Consider the following 23214-nt stretch of genomic DNA (forward strand, 5'->3'; position numbering starts at 1 on the left):
CTTTGGTTCCATAGATAACCCACATGCCAGAACTGATTTCTGGGATAATCATAATTCACAACTAGATTGCTGTACCTAGTCCATCCACTTCTCTCCAGTCTTCTACTAGGGGTAGGGGGAAATCATTTAGCGTGAATGTTAAGGACAATTTACCTAATTTACACTTTACAGACCGGTGTGGGACCCTAAATACAGTTCTATTCAAACAACTGTAACTAATGTGAAGTCAAAGGCTTTCATGGCCAGCATCCATATTTTTTGTGGTTTTTTCAGGCTATACGGCTATGTTCTGGAAGAGTTTATTCCTGATGTTTCACCAGCATCTGTGGCTGGCATTTTCAGAGAAGATTCTCTGACGTTGTCAGCCATAGTTGTTGACAAAAGGTCACCAATAAACTCTTCCAGAACAGCAACATAGCCCCAAAACCCACAAAAAACTATAACTGTAACTAAGATCCAAAACACACTGCAGAAATAATCCAGTTTTACACTGCCTTAACTACTCTGGCTCAATGCTAGGGAATTCTGGGAACTGTAGTTTTATGAGACATTTGGCCTTCTCTATCAGAGAGCTTGGGTGCCACAATAAACTACAATTCCCAAGAATCCCTAGCACTAAGCCGATGCAGTTAAAGCGATCTCAAACTGGATTATATCTGTAGCGTGCTTTTGACCCAGATTGCCAAAAGTTTGCCCCCACTTGTACAGTGATCTGCAGATTTGGTGTAAATGCAAATAATAATACAGTGAGCCCGCAGCATATGCGGGCTTCCCTTGTGTGGCTTTCAACATACGTTGAAGCTACAGTATTATAAAATGAATGGTGTGTGTGGCACATGGTGCCACATGCATGTGCCCCATTATTTTCAATGGGGCGCAAGCATACGTGATTTTCCCCTTACACGGGAGGGGGCCTGGAATGGATCCCCCACATAAGGGAAGGGAGGACTGTATATAAATTAATTATGTATAATAATGTAAGGGAATTATATTAGTGGGAATTTTGTGTACAACAATTTCTAAGATACTGGAAATACACATAAAATGCATACAAATGGTAATATATTTTTTGTTTTTGTTTTTTAATTACAAACTGGTGCTGAAATGAGATCATAAAAGATCATCATCAAAACTGATTGATTTTGCCAGGTCCTGAGTGAAACAACAGCATCGCACAGAAGGTGGAATTGCCCTATCACTGTTTTATCTAACATACACAATATATATCACACACACACACACACACACACACACACACACACCCCTCCCCAGCATGTTCACATTGTCTTTCTAAAACCCATTTAAGAGTTGTTCCCTGTAAAATGAAGTGTATATTTTTCTTATTCTTTGTAAATCTTTTTCACTTTCTAATTTATAACAAAGACATTTCACATACAAACCACAGTAAGTGTAAAATATATTTATCAAGCTATTCCCTTTAAAGGAATATTTTCCCCTAGTTTTAAACTTCCTTCATCTATTATGTAACAGGCCAAGGCTCAGAAAGCTTTAAGAAAGAAATGAATCATTTCTGGCCATTCTTTTAACAATGTTTTTATTTGCAGAATCTCAAGTCATACAAAGGCTGGTGAAATACTTCATAACAAATAAAGGTTGGCACATGCTTTGATAATAGGGCAAATGTGCTTTGAACCCACAAGAGAAAGACTACTGGAGAGAAGGTGGAGTGGAAAGCACTCCTTTCCTCTCCTAATCTTTATTCCTCCCCATCTCTCACTTCCCCAGCAGCTTTTCATTTTAAAAAAGTCAACATTACATGTAGTTATACGTGATAGATATATAGTAGCTGAGGCGAAACTGACAACGATGATCCAATGGAAAAATAGCTGGAGAAAATTCAGTGAGCAGACAAGAACAGACAGCTATTGAGAGACCATTAGGAGAAGGATAAAAACCTCACCAGTTCCAGTTCTCAGAGTGAGAAGAACATATATATGAGCATGGTTTTCTTTCGCAGGAGTGATCTCTGGAAGTTTCTGTTTTTGTAACATTTGCTGTTATGTTAGTCCTGGGAGGGCAACACACTTCATGGGGCTGTTTGTCCCTTGCAACAGTGTGGGGAGAACATCAGTGACTTTAATTGCTAAACCAAGTGTCCTTACATTTTGATCAAATGGCTGGGAGTTTTTCAATGTTTCTTTACAAAATACATCATCATTCTAACAAACAGACCTAAAGTAGCTCACCCTCGACTTTGCTAGAGGAGGACTGTAGGTCTCTCTGCCAATCCATACAGAATGCCCAAGGCAGGCCCAGTTATCATTTGATATTGAGAGAATGTCCATGTAGATCACTGAGTAATTTTGCTAGGAAGCCCCAGATGCCTTCCTAGCCATCAGATATAAAGGTATGCACTAATTTCAATTCAGATCAATTTCAGTTCAGAATCCACAGATTTCTAATCAAAATTCACACGTAGGAAAAAATGAAAGCTATTTTGTGTGTCTATGTGTATGTGCCTTCAATCTGTCTCTCAACCTATGGTGACTCCCAGTGGCATCATCTGAGAGTGCAGGAGGTATGGACCACATCAGTTGACACCCCAGAGGAGGAGTGGCACCTGGTTTTAGTCCTCCTTCCCCTTTGGAGCAGGAGGGGCAGATGTTCACCATCCCTGGCTGCTCCATCATCAGGCTTTCTCCCTAAAGTGTGAACATGTTACACTTCTGTTCCCTCCACTGCCTTGTCCATCCAGGGCAATGCAGCAACTGGGGGGGGGGCAGGTGGACAAGTACTTAAGAGTGGATAGGGAAGGCCACTGCTGCTACCACCCTACTGGCACTCCTTCATATGGGGTGTCACCACAGGTAGTGACACTACTGGTGACCCCATGAATTTCATGGGGGGTTTTAAGGCAAGGAATACTTGGAGGTGGTTTTGCCAGTTCCTTCCTCTAAAATACAGCTTACAACACCTCCAAAGTGACCTGAAGCAGCTTTATTTTGGCCTTTCTGTTCAGGTCCATAGTTTCCAAGTCAAAGAAATGAATAGTCCCACTATATTCTGTACTGGTTAGACCTCATCTCAAATACTGCATTCAGTTCTGGGTGCCTCATTTTACAAAGGATTTAGATGAGGTGGAGCAAGCTCAGAGACTGATAAGAGGTATAGAGAAGGTTGATAACAAGATTGATAAGAAGTATAAAGAACAAAACATATGAGGAAAGGTTGAAGAAAGGCTAATATGATTATACTCTTTAAATATCTCAAGGAGTGTCACAGAGAGGAGGGAGCAAGCTTGTTCGCTGAAACTCTAGAAACTAAGGGGCTAAACAGACTAGCACTAAATGCCACCATTGGGCTGGAGTGGGGTAGTGGCAACTGCACATTGGCTGCCGTATCTCCTCCCCAAAGCTGGCGTCACACTGCATGCTCAACCGCACAGTGGGTGGCATCACACTATTTCTTTGGCACAGCTTTTAGACACACCATGCCAAAGAATCAGCGAAAAACCACAATGGCAAGGGCAGCTTTTTGCACTCTGAAAGGGAATGGCATTTTTTCCGGTTCTTTTTCAAGTGGCAAACTGCTGGACCAGGGCCATTTCATGCTGTTACAGGATGGTTGACTTTGATTGAACATTAATATGAACTTCTTGACAATAAAAATGGTTGGCAATGGTAGGGTCTCTTTCTCTGGAGGTCTTCAAAAAGAGGCTGGAAAGCTATCTGCTGGGGATGCTTTAACTGGAGATCCTGCTCTGAGCAGGGGGATGAATTTGTTGGCCCATGAAGCCCCTTCCAACTCTGATTCTGTGCTTGTATGAAAACATCTGTATCTGTGAGTAGGCATCAGGGCCTACTCACTCATTTCAGGATAGGCTTGATCAGGACATCACATCTTGATGTTAGGATCATCTCACCTGTCAGGTTCAGCAGGGAGGATTCCCTAGCTGAGGGATTCTATTTAGGAGTAGTGTGAGCAGTTTTTGAAAAACTGTAGTGTAAAAAATTACAAAAGCATAGGCTGCTTTCCAGTCGTTGGCTCTTAGTGTTAATCAATCTTTACCTGTGATCTAAACCTAAAATTAGTGTTGATCGCCTACAGAATTATTGCATTTTCTCCCTGTATAATCATCCTACCAGATTCTTCCAAATTAGGGATATAACCTCTTTTCTAACATATTTGCACATGCAAGAAAAAAAACCATGCAGGCTTGAATTTGCTAAAGACTCTTAGAAATGCATAATTTAGAGTTACATATTCATGCCTGCTTTGTTTTCATCATCCCTGCATATTCACTAGTTTATGTGATGCATAGGAACCATCAAAGTCCCTCAATCCCCACTTACTAGGCAGCAGCTGCTGTGATCGATGGGGGTCTGTTACCCTGATGATCCCATCCCCTTCCTACTATCTGTAATTTCCTGCTTCTGTCTGTTGCAACAGAGATCACTCACAAGAGGGGGTGAGAAAATCAACTGCTTCCTGATTGATAGGGGAACAGACTCTCATTGATCACAGTGGTAGCTGTCCAGTAAGTGAGGATGTGGATGTCAGGCCAGGAGTTTTTACATAGCTATGGAACTACAGTGGTTGCAGATTCATAACTGCCTTAGTGAATTCTAGTCACAATTATATTCTTGTTCACCATGAGGACGTGAGACATTTCCTGTTGGTCTCAAGAAAAATTCACATTTGCAGGAATTATTTTTTGTTTAAATTTTATAACTTAAAACTTATAACTTATTTTTGTTTATAATTTTATAGTATAGACTCCAAACAGAGGGGCAGTGCAGACAGGTGACTTCATGCCACCTGTTTCTGTCCTGGAAAGAGGCTGCGGCAACCAGATGCTGCGGCCTCCGGAATGACGAAAAAGAACCCACTTCCTGGCAAGTTCTTTTTGCATCCACAAAGGGGTGCCATTGGCGTGCTCACACATCATGATGACACCCCTTGTGTGTAGCACTGTTTGGGCACTGCACCCGGGGGATGTCATCATGACGCACCCCGTGTGTATGGGCATGCACCAAGATGGCGCCCGGGTAGCAGAACTAGGGCTCAGAGCATGTGCACGCTCCACCCTAGTTCAGCCCTAGCATGCAGTGAGGCTGGCACAAAGTGCTGGTCAGTACTGCCTCTAAGTTACAGTCATTGCTGCCTTGTTGCACAGGCATTACAAATGAGAAACTCCAGCTGAATTGTTTATAACTTTTTGATCAATTAAATGATCCTTTTATGCTTACTTTGTGTGTGTATGTGTGTGTTGTGCCGTGTTTCACAAATAGACTATATGCTGGATTTTCACAAACAGTTGTGTACATTGAAGAAACTATGACTGAAGAAAACTGCTCACTTTCTCATTTTCCCATGGAGTTGGTACTTCAAACCCTCCAAATGTGGATGGGTAATTTAGCATTATTTACTTAATTAATTTTTATGCCACCTTTCTCCCAGAGTGGGACTCAAGGCAGCCCACAAAAAAAATCAATTAAAGCTTAACAAAAATGTAAAAAAATAAAAAATCAGATTAAGGCAGTGTAATACCATGTTAAAAGCATACAAAAGTTAAAAAATAAAGCACTAGTGTGCATAAGAAACTTTCCTATGAGCAATTCATGTGATTTCATTGCATCCTTATTTCAAGCCACCGAATGTGACACTGGGCTGAAGCAGATAACCCAGAAGGAGCAGCCTCTGGCTGTTCCAGCCCTGGTGACTGCACAGTCCAGTCTTGAAGTGGGCATCATCTAAACATCATGCACCCCCAAAGCTGCAGGAAGCCACCTTATTTGCCCCATCAATTTCGGATCACCATTGCACTGTGCAGCACTGGAACACTCACTAATGCTTTCTAAAAATAAGATTATTTTTTTAGGACTAATTGCTTATTTATTTTAAACAGGAGTGCCTATTTATTATCTTTCAAATGTCAAAACCCAAAATGTTTAACAGTTGTTTGGGGCTGTGAGTGTATATTAGAGGTGCTTTATTATTTTATAGTAATATTATAACATTCTTGCATGCATTCATATAAGAAATATTTTAGTGAACTTTTAATACTTTAAGATATGCGTATAAAAGTATCTATTGTTAATTCAACAATAAGTTTAAAACATAAAAAGGTACCCACCCTGGTTATACATTCACTAAAATTTTTGTGATGAATGCCATTCATACCTTTTTATTTTTTAAACTGCAATAGATTCTTTTATAGCTACATTTGAAGTATGCAGTATTAATAAATATTTCTTATGAATGCATGCTAGAATGCTTACAGTTACTTAAAATAATGAAGAAACATTCCTTTCTGACATTGCCATTTAAGCAACATATCATTGACTTGAAAAGCACTTCTAATATAGTTCCCAATCCAACCAGCTGTGACAGTTTTCCTCTACAATATGCCACGGTGCATGTCAAAACCACAACTCTTTAAGGACAGACGCACAGCACTAAGAAGCTTCCACCTTTGGTAATGGTGCTAATCCCAAAAAATCAATCTTGCTATTGTAAGAAGACAAAAAATGCTAAATAACCAAGAAACAAAAAAAATGTAGGATGATTGCAGGGTAGTGATGGTTTTTCTATTGCTTTATATGTGAAATGTAATGAATGAAGCACACTAATTTCCTATGTGGAATCAGTAATGCCTTTAGAGCATAGATGATGAATGACATAAACATTTATGGTTTTGTCTTGTCTTGTTTTTTGTTTTATTTTGTACATATCGTGAAACCTGAAAAGTACGGCCAAGTGTTGTCACAAATAATCTGTCTACAAACAACTGCCTTTCAGGGTTTGCCTGTTTTGATGAGTTCAAGGTATGGTATTGAATTTGTCTGCAGAACTTTTTTGGTAATATTTGTGCATTCATTTAAAGTAAAAGGGGAGTGATGGTTTGCTTGAAATCTGTGGTGCTGAAGAAGGGAGATGTGTAAAGCACTTTGGCTAAATCTCCCTCCCTTTGCTTGCTTTTCTCCACAACAAACCTCTCCTCCCTCATCAGCATTCTCCCTGCAGAGTTCCAGATGTTTGCCAGCATTTTGTAGCAATAGTTGTCAGTAGCCACTGGGGAATATTTATGTTGGTTCAATGCCAGCTCTTGTTCATTTTGACTCATCTGAAAGTGATGCAGGAAAGGACTAGTTTATGAGGACTGCAAGTCATTGTTTGTTCGTACTAATCAAACATCTAGAACCACTTAAATGTCCTAATATTTATGTTGGCTTATTTATTGGATGCAACGAAGATAAATGAGAGCTGATAGTAGTGCAATATATTTCTCTATTTCTTTTCATTACATTACAACCAAGAAAAAAATCACCTTTCCATAACTCTGGGGGTGGGGAGTATCTTATGTATTCATTGCTTATCAAAGTCAATTGTACCAATTTTATGTTTCTGGAACTAGAGATGGAAGAGAATTTTGATTTTCAATCTTTTTTATTTGCATTGCTTGAGCCTTGTTGCAAAACAAAGCACACTTTCCTTGGAAAAATTGTACACGTGCAAGATTTGGGATCCGTTTTTATAGAAATAACAAATGCAAAAAATAAGTGTATACAGCTCACCCTTGGAACTTGCAGGGGGGTCCGTTCTGGACCCCCTCCCTTGCGATTCCAAATCTCATACAATTCAAGCCCCATAGGCTGAATGGGGCGTGTGCATGCTGGGTGCGTGCCATGGGCGCACCCCCCATTAAGTCCTGTGAACTGGAGGGATGACTGTGGCCGGTTCACACCGGCAGTTTAGTGCGTGTTCGCCACGCACTAGGGTTACGAAAGGCGGTGCTTCTGCACCGCCTAACCCTAGTGCGTGGCGAACACGCACTAAACAGCGGTGGTCCCTTCCGCACGGCCGCCGCCGTGAATACGTCATGGCCGCCCGCCTCTAGACGGGGCGGCGCGTCCATACGTAGTAGCTCCGCACCAGGGCCTTAGTGCGCCTGGACAAGAGCAGGAAGGAGCCTCCATTCGAGCTCCTTTCGGGTTTAGTCCGCTGGGCGGCAGCCTTCAGACGGTGCGCCCAGCGGACTAAACGAGAAAGGGGCCAAGCGGCCCCTTTCTCTGCTCCCGCCGCTGCGGGGTGTCCTTGGGGCTTGAAGCCCCAGGGACACCCCTTTCTGGCTGCGGGGAAGCGGCGTTTTGTCGCTTCCCTCCCCGCGCCCGAAAAGCGGCGGATCGGGGCCTCAGCGGCTGCCGTCTGGCCACTGAGGCCCCGCTCCGCGGAAAGGGCGGGGGCCGGACCGCCCCAAATGGGTGGTCTATATCCCGCCAGAATTTGAAAAAAAAGAAGTAAATAGCTAAACATTGTGAAGTTAGAACAAATGCCCACACATGCTTTTGGTCAATAAGGACTATGCATACAAAAATGGAGTAGGGAAAGTGTGCGTACATGATGTAAGATTCATACAGAAAATGCATAAAAATGTACATGGAGAAAGAAAAAAACTGTCAGCAAAGTCTGGTATGAATAAAAGATGAGACTGGAATGCAGATGGGCTTTGATAAAGTAAAGTGATATCAAGACTTGAGAGTTTCCCCCCATCCGTAGTTCGTACAACTCCCTCGGGACTGACAGTGCTTCCTCAACATAATGCTAGCTTTATCCCTATCAAAAAGGGCATGTGCCTGAACCAAACTTTGACCAAAAACTGTGATCAAAGATTAAATGAAAATTACAAGTATATCTCTCACTTCCATTGTTTAATCCCACACCAGATCAGGAAAATAGTGCAACAAATGTGGGTGTGTGGCATAGTCAGATTATTGCTTTTGTAACATGCAAAACGAGAAGGAATCAGATTGTAAATAATTATGTCTTTGTTATGTAAGTGGTGCAGCTTCTCCACCTGTACTTTTCTTTCTTGGTGTTTGATATTGTCAAGTCTAAGGAAATATTTGTCATGTTTACTTCTTAGCAGTTGGCTGCCTGCAGCCATAACAACAAACAGCTGAAATGAAATGTGTTGTCAAGCAAAGAGTAGGATGGGAATTTAAAAAGAACACCTGTGTCTTGTTATTACAAATCATACCCACACTGGACTTCTAATAGACCCAATAATACAAATTTAGCTACAAGCAATAAAACAAATGGAAACATCTGTATGTGCCATGCAGTGAGAGATATTGGAAGAGTGGTAGGATGTCTGGCTTTGGTCTCACACTCAGTTGGTGTTTTGAAGACTTGGTTTCCCCCCCTTCCTTTAAATGCTTCCTGAATTCTTAACCATTAAAATAGTCTCTGCACTTTATAGAAGAAACTGAAAGTGTGTTTCCTGTTACAGCATTAGCAGGAGCAGAACTCAAATGAAAAGGCAATCACTTAATGTGTATACACATAATGCAAGGAGTTCTAATAGTGACTCATGTTCAGACTTTACCCCAGAACACTGGGTAAAGTGAGCTGGATTTCATAATGAGAAAAGGGCCAGTTCACAGAGGAGGTGTCAGTTGTGTCTGAAATTTGGATTATATTTCCTTATTTGGTGAGTTGGTGAGAAATTTGTTCAGCTCACGCTAGAATGTGAAGTCACCAAACCTCTACTTTTTGAAGCTGAATGTTAATCAAATGTTAAAGTCATACTTTTGCAAAGTTTGTAATGTGGTTGGGAGGGAAAAAGGAGGGGAATTTAACATACATTTGAAAAATTTCTCCATAAACAGCATGTGCAATTATATTCACAAAATAATTATATTTACAATACAACTAGATTCACAAAAATGCTTTATTCAGAGGATGAAGCATACAGAAAAAAAATCATACATTGAAAAATTCTATGCAAAACTATGTATAATTTTTAAAATATCTATGCATGATTGGATAATTTTATGTCTAGCTGAAATCATAATTAACATCCAATTGAAACTGTAGCCACCAGAATAGCCAAAGCCCTGCTGGGTTGTTGCCAACAGAATACAAGTGCTAGTAGAGCTAATTTTTGGCTTGTTTTCTCTTCCATGGGGAATGTCTTTTTTCTATTTTTTAATTAAAAAAACAGCCTCTCAAACAGGTTAGAATTGAAAGCTTTAGAAAATTACATTTTGGGGGCAACACCTCACAAAATCCCCCAGCCAGCACAGATTGGGAGCTATCTGGGAGCTATCATTAAAAATGTAACTTTTAAAAATGACTGGTTTAGAAGGCTTACAACTGACAACATCATGGAGAGGGCAATGTTGCACCATGCCCATCCCTGCTGGCACCATCACTTCAGGCCTCTCTGAGAGCTGCTCAGATGTCATCATAAGTTTTGGAATGAGATTTGGCATGATTCTCACACCAGATCTCAAGGGAAGTGTCATTGAACTTCAAATCCTATGAGACCTCATGATATTTGGGGCAGGTCTATATATGCAGAAGTACAATTAAATTTCTTCTCATGGTGGAAGCATGGTTGGCAGCGTAAAGGGCTGTGCATTAGGAGGAACCCAGTTCTCCCCTTCCATACTCCCCAACACACTCCAGAGGCATCTGGTTTTGCCTCTCTCTAAGGTTAGAAGTGTAACCTAGATGTGAGGGGGCCTTGTGGCCAAGAGAGATGGTGGTGGACTGATATTAGATCTCCTTTTCCAAGTTTGTACCTTTTATTGAATGTCACCTGAAACTTCAGAAAGTAAAAATAATTCCTTTCGGTGGCCTTTGGGATCTGTTTCTGGCCTAGAGGATTGGAGCTTTCTAGGTCCCTGACTTTTCCATTAATGGCCTATAACCAGTGTTTCAAAAGGAAAGGACCTGCGCCTGACATGTCTGTTCAGTTGTACAATTCTTTATACTTACAGCTAGGGGTGGGTGGGAAGCCTTTGGTGTTTCAGAAGGCAATCAATTTATACCCTGAAGCATAAAAAGGTGATGACTTCTCATAACTTTTTTGACCTAAGGCGCAGAACCTCTGATGTTGATGCTGTTGGTATAGCTATCTAATCTAAAAGTGGGATTGTTCCAGAGGGTTTCCTTCAAAGATTTCTATCCAATAGTTTCCAAAGTTTTGAGCTTGAGTTATGTTTCAACTTGATGATTTTGAGATTCTTTCCAAGGAGAAGAGGGTATATTTTTCATAAAGGACTTTATTTTTTAGATGCAAAAACTGAAGTGGCATAATCTATTCTGTTCCGACAGTGCCCTTTATTTGTATGGATGTATTAAAATGGAAGAATGTACTTTGCAGCCTCCCATCTAGCTGCTCAGTATGATATCCAGTAAACAAGGACACACACGCGTGCACACACTGACAGAATAAAAACATTTTTAATGTATTATTCACCCATCTCTAGGGGTTCACTGCTATTCTCTATTACTGTGCCTATATAAATTATTTAATGTTCTACAAATAGAGCAACCCATTCAGGTGGTTATTCAGATTATACATGGGGAACACGAATTATCCACCAGAACTCCTGCAATCATACCTTTTTCCTGAATACATTCCACATTACCATAATGTTGATTGCTGAGGGAGAACGCATACCATCATGTTGCTCTTTGAGGAGAAAAGCACACCATCAGACATTTGGAAAGTGGCATGGTATAGTATTAAGGAAGAAAAATTAGATTCATGCGCAGCATTGCTTTTGCCTACTAAATTACATATGCAAGTAGCAGTTAAAGGCTGAAAGTAACCCTGAAAAAAAAATCCATCTACCTATACTTGGTTTATTTATGCATTTTATATCCTGTATTTCCACCCAAAAAAGATACCCAAGTCATTGAATGATAATAAAATAAACATTAAAAGTAAAATCCTGATTGAAAGATCTTGATTATAAGATTATAATTTTTTTAAACTGTCAAAATTACAGGAATAAAAGACATAGCCTGCACTCAAGAGCCTCAGCCATAGACCACTTTTCATGGCAAAGGCCTCCTGGAAAAAAACAACAGAGGTAGAAAACCTGCCTCTGAAACAGTGAGCAAGAGCCCCTAAGGACCCCCTCTTTTTAATCCTTCTCTCACAGGCCTCTGATGGTAACTGAGAGAAAGTCTGAAGCCCCAGGCAGACCTATTGTGTATGTGGTCCTCAAAAGAGCACCTGAGTGTGAGAATGGGGAATGATAAATTTGTCTGGTTTTAGTACATCAGCTGAAGTGTCAGGGAATTATTGTGATTCTCTGGGCTTCCAGGTGGGAAGACATATCTAATGGGAAGCAGCACTAGAGGAAGAAGATTATGATTTGCATCTGTAAGAGTGTCCATACTGCAGAATTATAGCACTTTGATACCATTGTAATTGCCATGACTCAATTCAAAGGAATCCTGATATTTGTAGTTTGTAAGACTCAGAATTCTCTAATCCCTAAACTATAGTTCTCTGGCAGAAAATTCTGCATGCTTTGTGAAATTCCACATCCTAGGTTTTCATAGGATGGATTTAGGGTAGTTAACAATGTATCAAAATGCTATAATTGTGTACTTTGTATTCTGTATTGTAAAACCTGGAAATCTATCCATACACATTCCTAGCTAGAACCAGGGATTTCCAGTTCAGTGTAAAGTTATTTGTATATACATTGTATTAGTGAAATATTAGTGCCCCCAAAGCCTGGGAGCAAAAGGAAGGGACTAGAAAAAGAGAAGATTGATGCATGTGCTTGGTGCACTGTGCCATGTGGAACAAGCAAGGAAGAGAAAGCTAATGTTGTTTGTCTGGAGCTTACTAGTACCAATCCGGCATCAGTAACACAGGACCTGGTAGAAAAACTCTCTGAGGGTTATCAGAGGGCCTTCCAAATGTTGAAGCAGCAGTGCAGGGCCTGGAGGAACACCGCCCCCCCCCCGCATAGGTCATGTATGCTGTAGTAAGAACATTTAGGATGTGCGCTCAAGTGATGTCGTGCATGCCCCTCCATATGTCACGTATGATGTAGTAAGGACATATAGGATGTCAGCAATTACTGTAACTACTAGGTACATTTTGTGATTGACTGGCTATTTAAAAATGCTGCCCACTCCCACACTCTGGGTTTCCACATTACCTGGTTAGCTGGGTTTTGCCTAAATTCTGGATTCATGGACCTCTTACCTGTTTCCATAATCAGCTGATTCAGAAATGTACACTCCCACACTTTTCTGCTCAGCTTCTTAATACAAAGGAGATTTTTAATAAAGGGCCTGCCTCCTGATCTCAATGGCTTGGTCCTGCCATATGAAGAAATGGAATAATTTTGGCAGTCCTAGTGAGGGAGCAAAAATGAATGTGGGAACACTGAGAGAGAGTGTGTACTGTATGGGGATGATGACAAGCCAATAAAATAACTGGCACACAGTTTTTCTGTGTGCTATTCTGAATGGGAGAGAAAGCGGAAGACCTTTGTTCCAAGACCTCACAAGCACATGGGAACTGTCCTGGTGAGCCACATTTGGCCCATGTGCAAGATGTTCCCCATGCCTTACCTAGAATGAGGTTTTTCTGGGATGGCAGTTAAGAGAAATAACCACAGAAAAATTTGCATTGAAAAGAATATTAAATGTATATCTCCAAATGCATTTTTTTCACAAAGTATCCATTTCTAAATGCATTTGCATTCAAACTATGCATTTTTAAATACATTTTATCCTCAAATACATAATTTATGCACATTTTGGTATGTTTTAGAACTAGGAAATTCTCTGAAAATTCAGAGAATGGTGAAATCCATGTGATAACAGTCTTTTGATTTGCACATTACTCTAGGTGTTGTGAGTGCTTTTCCACTTTGTTCTTGGGGAAACCTGTGAGGTGCATTAGCATGAGAGATATCACCAAGCAAGCGTCAAAACTTTGGCTGAATCTACACTGCAGAAATAATGCAGTTTGACACTGCTTTGACTGCCATGGCTCAATACTATTGCCTCCTGTGACTCTCTGACAGAGTAGTTAAATATTTGATCTCAGAATTCCATTGTATTGAACCATGGCAGTAAAAGTGATGTCAAACTGCATTATTTCTTCAGTGCAGATTCAGCACTGAAGATATAATTCAGAAGATACAAATTTTCTTCACCAAAAATGTGCTCTGCACATGAAAACCATGGTGTTTTCTTCCCCAGATTAATTTCCCCCATCAAAGCCCTCAAAGAACAAATAATATTCAAAACTGTTCTGAAACCTTTGTGTTCTTCTGAAGTCTGGGAAGACAATTGCTGAAACTGTTTTTCCTAGTATGCAGGAATGAAATAAGCAAAGATTTACATTCACACACTACTGCATAGGCTGCTACCACACTGCAGAAAAATAAAGCCGTTTGACACCACTTTAACTGCCACAACTCAAAGCTATGTATCAGAGAGCTCTGGTGCCTCACCAAACTGCCAACACCAGGGTTACATAGCAATGAGCCATGGAAGTTAAGTGATGCCAAACTACTTTATTTCTGCACTGTGGCAGCAACAGTGTGATCTTTTATTTCTTTTAAAGAATCTCATGTTGACTGTTCAGTTGTCCTTTACTTCTTATTATTTCCTTGCCTTCTCCAAGTTTGGAAAAGTTATTTTATTGAATTACAGCCCCATCCCTTCCTTCTGAAGCCTTTACTTTAGCCCCTGAGAATACTCCACATCTAATGAAATCAGGAGTGACTACAAGTTGTGTCTTCTCACATTCATACCTCATGCCTCTCTTCTCTCTCCTTTTTCTCTTCTTTGTTTATTCCCCAGTGTCATACTTTGTACTGTAAGCCCTTCAGAGCAGAGATCTATCTGTTTTGTTAATATTAACACTGTGGTTGCATCTACACTGCAGAATTAATGCATTTTGACAACACTTTAACTACAATGGCTCAATGCTTTAGAATCCTGAAATTTGTAATTTTCTGACATATTTAGCTTCCTTTGTCAGAGAGCTCTGGTGCCCTAATAAATTACAAATCCCAGAATTCCATAGGATGCAGTTAAAGCAGTGTCAAACTGCATTAATTCTGCAGTGTGGCAGCAGCCCCAAAGATGTTACATGTGATAACGAAGCTAAGAAATTTTAATGCTATTTTCGCCATCTGCTTTTTTTCCCTGGCAAACCCTTTGGGTATAGCATTAAGTGGAAGGTTGTCTGGAAGTTTTCGAAATAAACATTGAAACAGTAACTGCTGGAGACTGTAGTGGAGCATGAATGTGACTTTGCAGGGCACATTCTACTGCTTGCATGGCAAGAACATTTCATTTGGTGTGTCTGCCGTTCTCTCCCAGGGCCCAGATGTCACTACTAAAGTGAGTATTTTAGAAGACACAGAGAGAGAGAGAGAGGCAATGGAGATGATAGGCTATTATTAAAGTAATGGAAGAAATATTCTATAATGCAAAATAGAATACTGTATATAACAAAAAGATATACACAGACACCAACACCCACATATATATAGTTCTCCTGATATCAAATGCAAGCTTTTGTTTTTAAAGGTACCTGAGAGAGGTTCTATTATACCTACACAGCAATTGAATCAGAATTCACACACTGTCCTAAAAATTCCCCCTGCTTTTCCTGTCACTTTTCCACATCCTGTGTGAAGTAAACCACCAGTGTCTAAATTTTCCATAGAGCAAGCAATTTGTCAGTTTCAAAAGATGACATTAATTCCCAGAGCACATTTTTACACTTTGAGCAATAGATTCTGTGCCTCCTCCTTCCTCACAGATACTGCATACAAATCAGTTTCAAGCCAGGACTTGTGGGCTTCTCATCTCCTTTACATTAATAAAACTTTGAACAGGAAACACTGGCTGAGGTGAAAATTAGGGGGGGGGGGGGGACTCAAACATCCTACTCTCTGCATTTGGAGACACTGAAGGAGTAACTGCTTTTTTGTTGTTGATGTTACTTTTGCAGGCAGAATACAGATCATATATTAACACATGCTAAATGCACAAACTGCTGTATTGCAAAGCACAATATTTTATTTTTTATAATGAACCCATATGCCCATAGCAAGTTAACAAGTGTTAACTTATAAACTTGTCCCTGGATAAATACCAAGAGAGGGAAAGGGAGCAAGAGAGAGGCTGGTGCCACACTTGAGAATTAATGTAGTCTGACATCACTTTAACTGTCTTGACTCCATCCTATGGAATCCTGGGATTTGTAATTTGTTATAGCACCAGAGCCCTCTGATGGAGAAGGCTGAATATCTCCCCATACTACAAACCACAAAATTTCCTAACACTGAGCCATGATATTTAAAGAGATGCCAAACTGTGTTAATTTACAAAGTCAGGACAAAACTCATCAGAGGCATAAATTCTTCACAATAAGATGAAAGATGCAGATATACCCAGCAGTCTGGTAGTAGGTCATTTTCTCCAGTGTCTTTATCGGGTATATAAGTGCCCAAAGGCAAAAGACACTGTATACTTTGCAAAGCCTATAAGATATCACTCTTTCCAATAAACTGGTCTGAATAAACTAGAATAGAAGGTTGCAACTCAGTTGCAAAGGAAGAGCTATTTGACAGTGAAATAGACTGGTGGATTTTCCTTCTTTTGAGGTCTTCAAACCGAGATTGAGTGGGCATTGCTCAGTACTACTTTAGTTCTCTATTCTTGCTTGGCAGGGGGCTGAACTAGATGACCCTTGTGGTTTCTTCCAACTCTATAATTCTATGCAATTTCTATGAAAGAATTCCAGGCACTAATAATCTGGAAGTCCTTTACAATATATCCTGCAAAGGGAAGATAGCTGGATATGTTGCTGTTGATCCCCCTCACTCCCCAACAACCTGGAAATGACCATATTGGAGGGGGAGCTATGCCACTGACAAGGTATGTTAGGAGGAAGGGCTTTTGGTTGATGTGTAAACTAGGACAGAATTATGATCAATGCGATGAACAAAAAAAGGAGCTTTGATGTTGTAAGGCAGACTTACAACATTGTAACTTGCCAGTCATTATATTCTGTGCAGAAAATGCTGTGTTTTGTTTTGCTTTGTGTGTCTATGTGTAGTAAATGCTGCCATATGGCACCTACTCTGCACAACATGCATATCTTTGCGTGTGTGCATGCCAGTAACAGCTACTGTACAGAAAATGAATTCTCTGTGCAGGAGATTTCTTCCTGAACTCCAAAGAGTCTCAAGAATGCACACTTCTCCTTTTCAGGTTCCCTAAAGTTGAGAAAGATGTTTTTCACACAGTATAGACAACAGACTGACCAAGCTTTAAATTCCTGGATTCCTGAATGGGCTTATTCTATGGCAGTGATGGCAAATCTTTTAAGAAGCGAGTGTCCAAACTCAAAGACATTTTGGAACTGGGTGTTACTCAGTGCTGGAGGTGGAACCTCTGGGGGAATGGAACTTTGGGGGGGGGGGTTATACACTCTAGGGGCAGGACTTCTCCCTTCCTGGGGCGGGACTTCCCCAGAGACAGCTAAAAGCTTGGGAGGGGGAAAGAAGAGGAACGAGCACGTGCCTGTTCCTCCTCTTCCCTCCTCACCCTCCCAGGTATTTAGCTGCCTCTCCAGAGACAGCCAAAGGCCTGGGAGGGGGTGAGAGGAGAAACAGGCCTGCCTTCCTGTCTCTTTGCATGCCCTCCAAAATGGCTTCAATTACCAGAGAGGGCACGTATGCCATGGGTTCACCATCATGTCTCTATGGCATCTTGATCTGTGGCATTCAGGAAGGCAGAAAAATATGTGTTGGTAAAAGGAGTATATTAAATATATTAAAATGTTAAAATCTAATGTTTTCCATTTTGATCATGAACACTTGAATGAAAGCAGTGAATGTATAGTAAACCTAATCAACATAATGCCCCCTCCCACATAAAATGGAAAGCCAAAAATCAAGCAAAATTTCACTGCTAGTAGAAACCTATAATTTTGAAGAGAATTCTTCTACCTAAAGGACTATGATGATATTCAGGTGCAGGCAGGTTTTGAGATCTGTTAGTGGGATTCCCAGCCTGCACTTAGAAATTCCAAGAGCCCTGTGACACATGTATTTTGCATCTCCTTAAATATGTAGAATTTGGCTTTTAGAATTACTCCTCCATGTTGTGCTTAAACTCACTGTTGAGCTGAAGTCTCTCTTACGCCTTTTGACCAGATCCTGAGGATATAGCAACTTTTAGCTTCAACAGTTCTCACTGCCCTCTGTTTTGGCTTCTTTTCATTCACACAACTGTCCTTGCAAACCATCCCTTACGAAGATTCCCAGGTGAGACCTGTCTGACTCACACACTGCTTTCTGACATAGATTAATTGACAGGGGGAAATGTGTTCCTTGTAATAGATGAAGCACAAAGTGAGCCTCTTTCTCCCTCCTCCAAAATATGGAGGCCAAGCAGCTATGGCATAGATCAGCTTCACTCCAATATATGTACTTGGGGGAAAGGGACACTAGCACCATTACTCATGCATTACAGCTTATCCACCTTTTCTGACATGGAGATTATTCTCCAGAATGGGGGGGGGGGGCAGTAAAGCACGAACTAGCATTCAATATGTCCTGTCCCTGTGTCTTGGGAGGCTGCTGCTACTAAATTCCTGTTGCTCACGAATGGTAAGAGTTCAGAGGGAGGCAGGGTGGGAGAAAGGGCAAGAGGCTCTTCCAAGACATATTTTAGATTAGATTAGCACAGTGTGGTCATGATTCTGTTGTTGGTGGTGATACCATAGCCACCATAGCAAGGATCAAATGACTTTGAATACTGTGGCAATGGAAAAGACAATGTAGAATGCTCTCTCTGACCAGAACGACAGCTGCCCTGCTAGATCCCAAGATGGCCTCTGGTGACACAGAGAGCTTTTTCTTTATCCCATGGGTGCACACTGCTCCAGAATGTTCCTTATGCTAGCGTAGCAGAGCATTACATGTAAGCCATTAAGAGAATTCTAACCTAAGAGTTTGACTTGGCAATATTTGGGAACAGGCTTTGAAGGTGGATAGACTAAAAGTAGGCATATAAAAGAGAAAGTATCTCTAGGGCAGAAATACAGCAAAATGAAAGTTAAAAGCAAAATGAAGGTGCATTAAACTCTGGAGTTTTTCAAGATATGGCAACAACAAAGAGATGGGTCAGTCTTGTGTGGTTAAGTATGAATTAATGGATGTAGCAGGAGTGTCATGCATTTTAATGTAGAAAGGTGAGGTTCTTAGAGAGGAGAAAACAAGGAGGGGAAAAAGTCATAAGGAAAGACTATCAGAGGGTGCAGATTATCTGGGGTAACAATGTCAAATGCAAGCAAGGGAGGGAAAAGACTGACCAATGATACAATGAAGCTCTGAAAGGAAGTATTATATGAAGATGTCACTCAGGGATGGTTCTCTCTTCCCCAGGAAGCCTCACTGCTGAAAGTCTCCTGTAGCATGTTCATGTTCTGGACTTACTACAGCATACCAGTTTTTTTTTCTTTCTTCTTTGATAACTCTGTTGAATATACTATGGTCATACTGTTTCTGTAGTTCTGCTGTTCATGTCAGGTGCTGTGTTAGAAAGCCCAGCCCACAGGTCCAATTATTGTAGGCAATCATGGTGAGAGTTGTAGGAGTTCTTCATGAAATGGGGCTTGTAAATTTTAAAAGGGTCAGGATTCAAATGTGACAATAATGTTTCCCTACACCAATGTTCCTGCTCATTTGACTTTTGTTTGTGTCTGTATGGTGAGAACCTGTCTTCTTTCTGACTCATTTCCACTGCACATTGTACCTTCTTCCTTCAGGGAAGGGGCTGCATGTACACTGCAAAATTAATGACTGTTTTGACTGCCATGGCTCAGTGCTATGGAATCCTGGGAACTGTAGTCTTGTGAGATATTTAGCCTTCCCTGTACAAGAGTTCCAATGCTGCAACAAACTACCAATCCCAAGATTCCATAGGAGGGAGCCATGACAGTTAAAAATGGTGTCAGAGTGCATTAATTCTGCTGTAGGGCAACAGCCACTGTTCTGTATTAGCAGCAGTGCACTAGTGTGGCTCAGTTTGCTACTAGCATGAAAAATTTGGGCCCCTTGATTATGAGGAAGATTATGAGGAAGATTAATGTGTGTGTGTGTGTGTGTGTGTGTGTATGTGTGTGTGTGTGTGTATACACGCATACACACGCGCACACACATACATTAGTTAAGGGTGCTCCCCAAACTTTGGGGGAATAATTAGATATTTATTGTTGTTTGTCTTCAAGCCATTTCTGACTTATGGTGACCCTATCATGGGTTTTTCTTGGCCAGATTTGTTCAGAGGAGGTTTGCCATTGCCTTCCCCAAGGTTACCTAGTGGGTTTCATGGCTGAGCCAAGTATCTAACTGTGGTCTCCAGAGTCATAGTCCAACACTCAAACCACTACACCATGCTGGCTCTATCTAACTGAATACACTTGCCTCCAAATGCTGTTTAGTATACCTGCCTAGGTCATGTCTAGGAAGGCTAGATCTGTTGACAACCAGTTCAGGCTTTTAAAATCTTGTTTATAAGATTTTAAAAATGCAATATATATATTTAGGAGATTTCACAGAAAGCAATACATTAGTAGGAAAAGCAAATAAACAACAGACTTATCCTCAATAGCATTTGTTTGCTCATGGAAATACAAAACAGATTGTAGGTTCAGAGCTGTGTCTGAACATTCCATTAGTATAGTTGTATATTTTACCCAAATTATTCCTCTAAGGCCAGCAGTTAAGTGATTTGTAAATAACTCTCCTTGGGGTGAGAAGTACTCCTGCCTGTGTTACTATGGAGATCATGGCAGAAAGTAGGTGTGAAATAGCAGCTTACTTTCATGATCTGAGGGAGTAGCCATGGAACGCTTTGAAAGGTTTACTCAGTCACAGTAGTTAAAAGAAGAGAGCAATGCAAAAAAAAACCAAAACAAAACCCTGCAACACTGCTTATTTGCTGAGTCCTCTGAAGTGTGGTGATTTAGTAAAACATTTCGGGAACAAGGGAGAATGGACATCTGCAATTCTATGATTATTAGCCATATACATATAGCGAAACCTGTGGGGAGTTCTTATCACTTCTAAACACCAGACTTGCAAACAAGTATTCTTGAGAAAAGGAGTTCTGCGAGTTCTGCGAGTGTAAATAAAGTTTGGAATAACTTTGTATGCTAGATTATTTTTAGTGGTATCTGTGACTGAAGGCATTTGTTCTAAATTAGGTAAGGACCAACATCTGGACCTACAGATGATGGATGTTGACAACTTGCATTAGATAAGAGTCAGATTAGCAGATGGTGAGGGTGGTTGTAGTCCCCCAAAATATAGAGGGATACAGATTATCCACCCTTCATCTAAAGCTACAGAAGTTCCCCATCCTAAACAGGGAGCGCCGGACCCAGAGGGTTCAAAGCTAAAGTAAGATAGTGTCCTGCTAAAAAAAAGTCTGCATCAACCTACAAAGTTAGGATACATCAAATGCTTGCATGGTATGTTCGACTTCTTGGCTCCAGTATTGGAAGAAAAACTGGATATAAAATAAGTAATAAATAATGGCTGATGGCTGATAAACAACTGATAACCATGTGAAATAATAAAGGTATAAGAGTCACCTAAGATGACATAGTAACAGACATCTCAGTCTGTTACTACAGGTTATGTAAACAGAATCTAAATGATTAGATTGCAACTGATCTTCCATAATTATTGTTCTTTTGCCATTTCTGTCATATTTTAAATGTGTTGACCAAAGAATAATAATGGCTGTGCTGGCAAATAAGTCTGTTCTATACAAAAAATATGAATAGGACAGCAGGAAGCTGTTATCATTCACACAGAGGCTGGGGATGTCTATATCTGGTCTGTGTTAGCTTCATGTTTATTTGATTGTACATCTGTACTATCTAATTTTTACACCTGTCTATGAACTTTATGGAATGAAAAGAAAAAGTGCACCCATTTTCATATGCCATTTTCCCAAATATACTCATATGCGTGCAATTTTGTCTAATGTAAATATTTAAATTTAAATTCAATTGATATTCTCAAAACAGTGGTTCCATTGATTTCTATAAACCCCATTGACTAAATTGGGCTACTCTTAGCAGGATTAGGACTCAAGACTTAACTATACACAACTTTTGACAACATACACAGATTTGTAGGCAGTTTTGAAGCTGAGAATTGCATCACCAAAGACAGAGATGTGAGCAATCTGAAAGATAATTTGGTTATGATATAAATATTAGTTTTGGAAGTGCAGATGAGATCTATTTGTTAAAAAAAGAAAATGAAAATGAGGACCAAAGAAACTATTCCCCTGTCCTTAGCTGAGGAATAATTGCTTTCATACTATTTGAAATGGGCTGCTGGAACAAAGTGTCTAGCATTTTCTAGTTATGTTGGTGGTGCCTTAATGTCTTCATGAACAGAGGATTATATAGGTAAAGGTGAAAGAGAAATGGGGTTGAGAGAAATGCAGATGGGAGAGACAGCACTATGTCACTGTATGGATATGTAATAGGTAAAGTGTTATAGCTTAATCAAAAATTAGGTAATGGGTTTTACAATTGACATTTTGGCTACTCAGTTTGCCTCTGGGGTACCACAAAAGGGCAAAGATGATTGGAAGAAGGTGAAAGTGGGAAGGAAGACAAAAGTGCAGTGTAGGCTAGGGGCTTTCTCCAGCAATCATAAAATGCAAATAGAAAATTTTCCCCACCCTAAATTCCTGTTGCTTAGACTTTCCCAAGGTATTCTTCCATGTTGAGTATTTTCATGCTTTGCAATGAAGACATAGAACAATAATTGGAGTCAAAGACAATAATGTTGTTAACTGATTAGATAAGAATCAGCCCACCTAAGATTCTGAGTTCCTTCTTGTAAGTACCCTCTAATAATAATAATAATAATAATAATAAATTTGTATGCCGCCTCTCCCTGTGGATCAAGGCGGGTAACACCAGAATTCAAAATACAGTATAAAATCAAATATTCTCTCAATCCCCAACCCTCCCTCCCACCCCCATGTACAGTACAGTCCCTGTACTGGGAGGAAGATGGGATATAAATAAACATTATTATTATTATTATTATTATTATTATTATTTGAGAAGAAAGCCGAGAGAGCTTCTTACTAATTCCTAGCAAAGGGGTAGAAATCTGCATGTGGCCAGGGACCAATATCCAACTCCCCCCAGCTACCTGTGGGCTACACCTCCCCACACATCAAGCCCAAACATATCGATTTGCTTCGGCTGTCACTCTCAAAATGGTGGCAAAAAAAGACATGACTTCTCTTCCTGATGACATTTTGAGAGTGGCTGCAAAACAAAAATTGGAAGTATCTGGGGTATTACAGAGCTCTGGGGTGCATGTAGGAAGGTGTTTGAATCTTTTCATTGGGGGA

The 23214-nt window shown here is 40.3% G+C and overlaps 1 protein-coding gene across 2 annotated transcripts in view; it reads left to right on the top strand.

Moving 5' to 3' along the window:
* Positions 1–23214, top strand: part of GPC6 (glypican 6) — a 970469-nt gene that overhangs the window by 557543 nt on the left and 389712 nt on the right. The gene's annotated exons all lie outside the window — the stretch shown is intronic.

Source organism: Sceloporus undulatus, chromosome 3 (genome assembly GCF_019175285.1).
Source record: "Sceloporus undulatus isolate JIND9_A2432 ecotype Alabama chromosome 3, SceUnd_v1.1, whole genome shotgun sequence".
In the NCBI taxonomy this organism is placed as follows: domain Eukaryota; kingdom Metazoa; phylum Chordata; class Lepidosauria; order Squamata; family Phrynosomatidae; genus Sceloporus; species Sceloporus undulatus.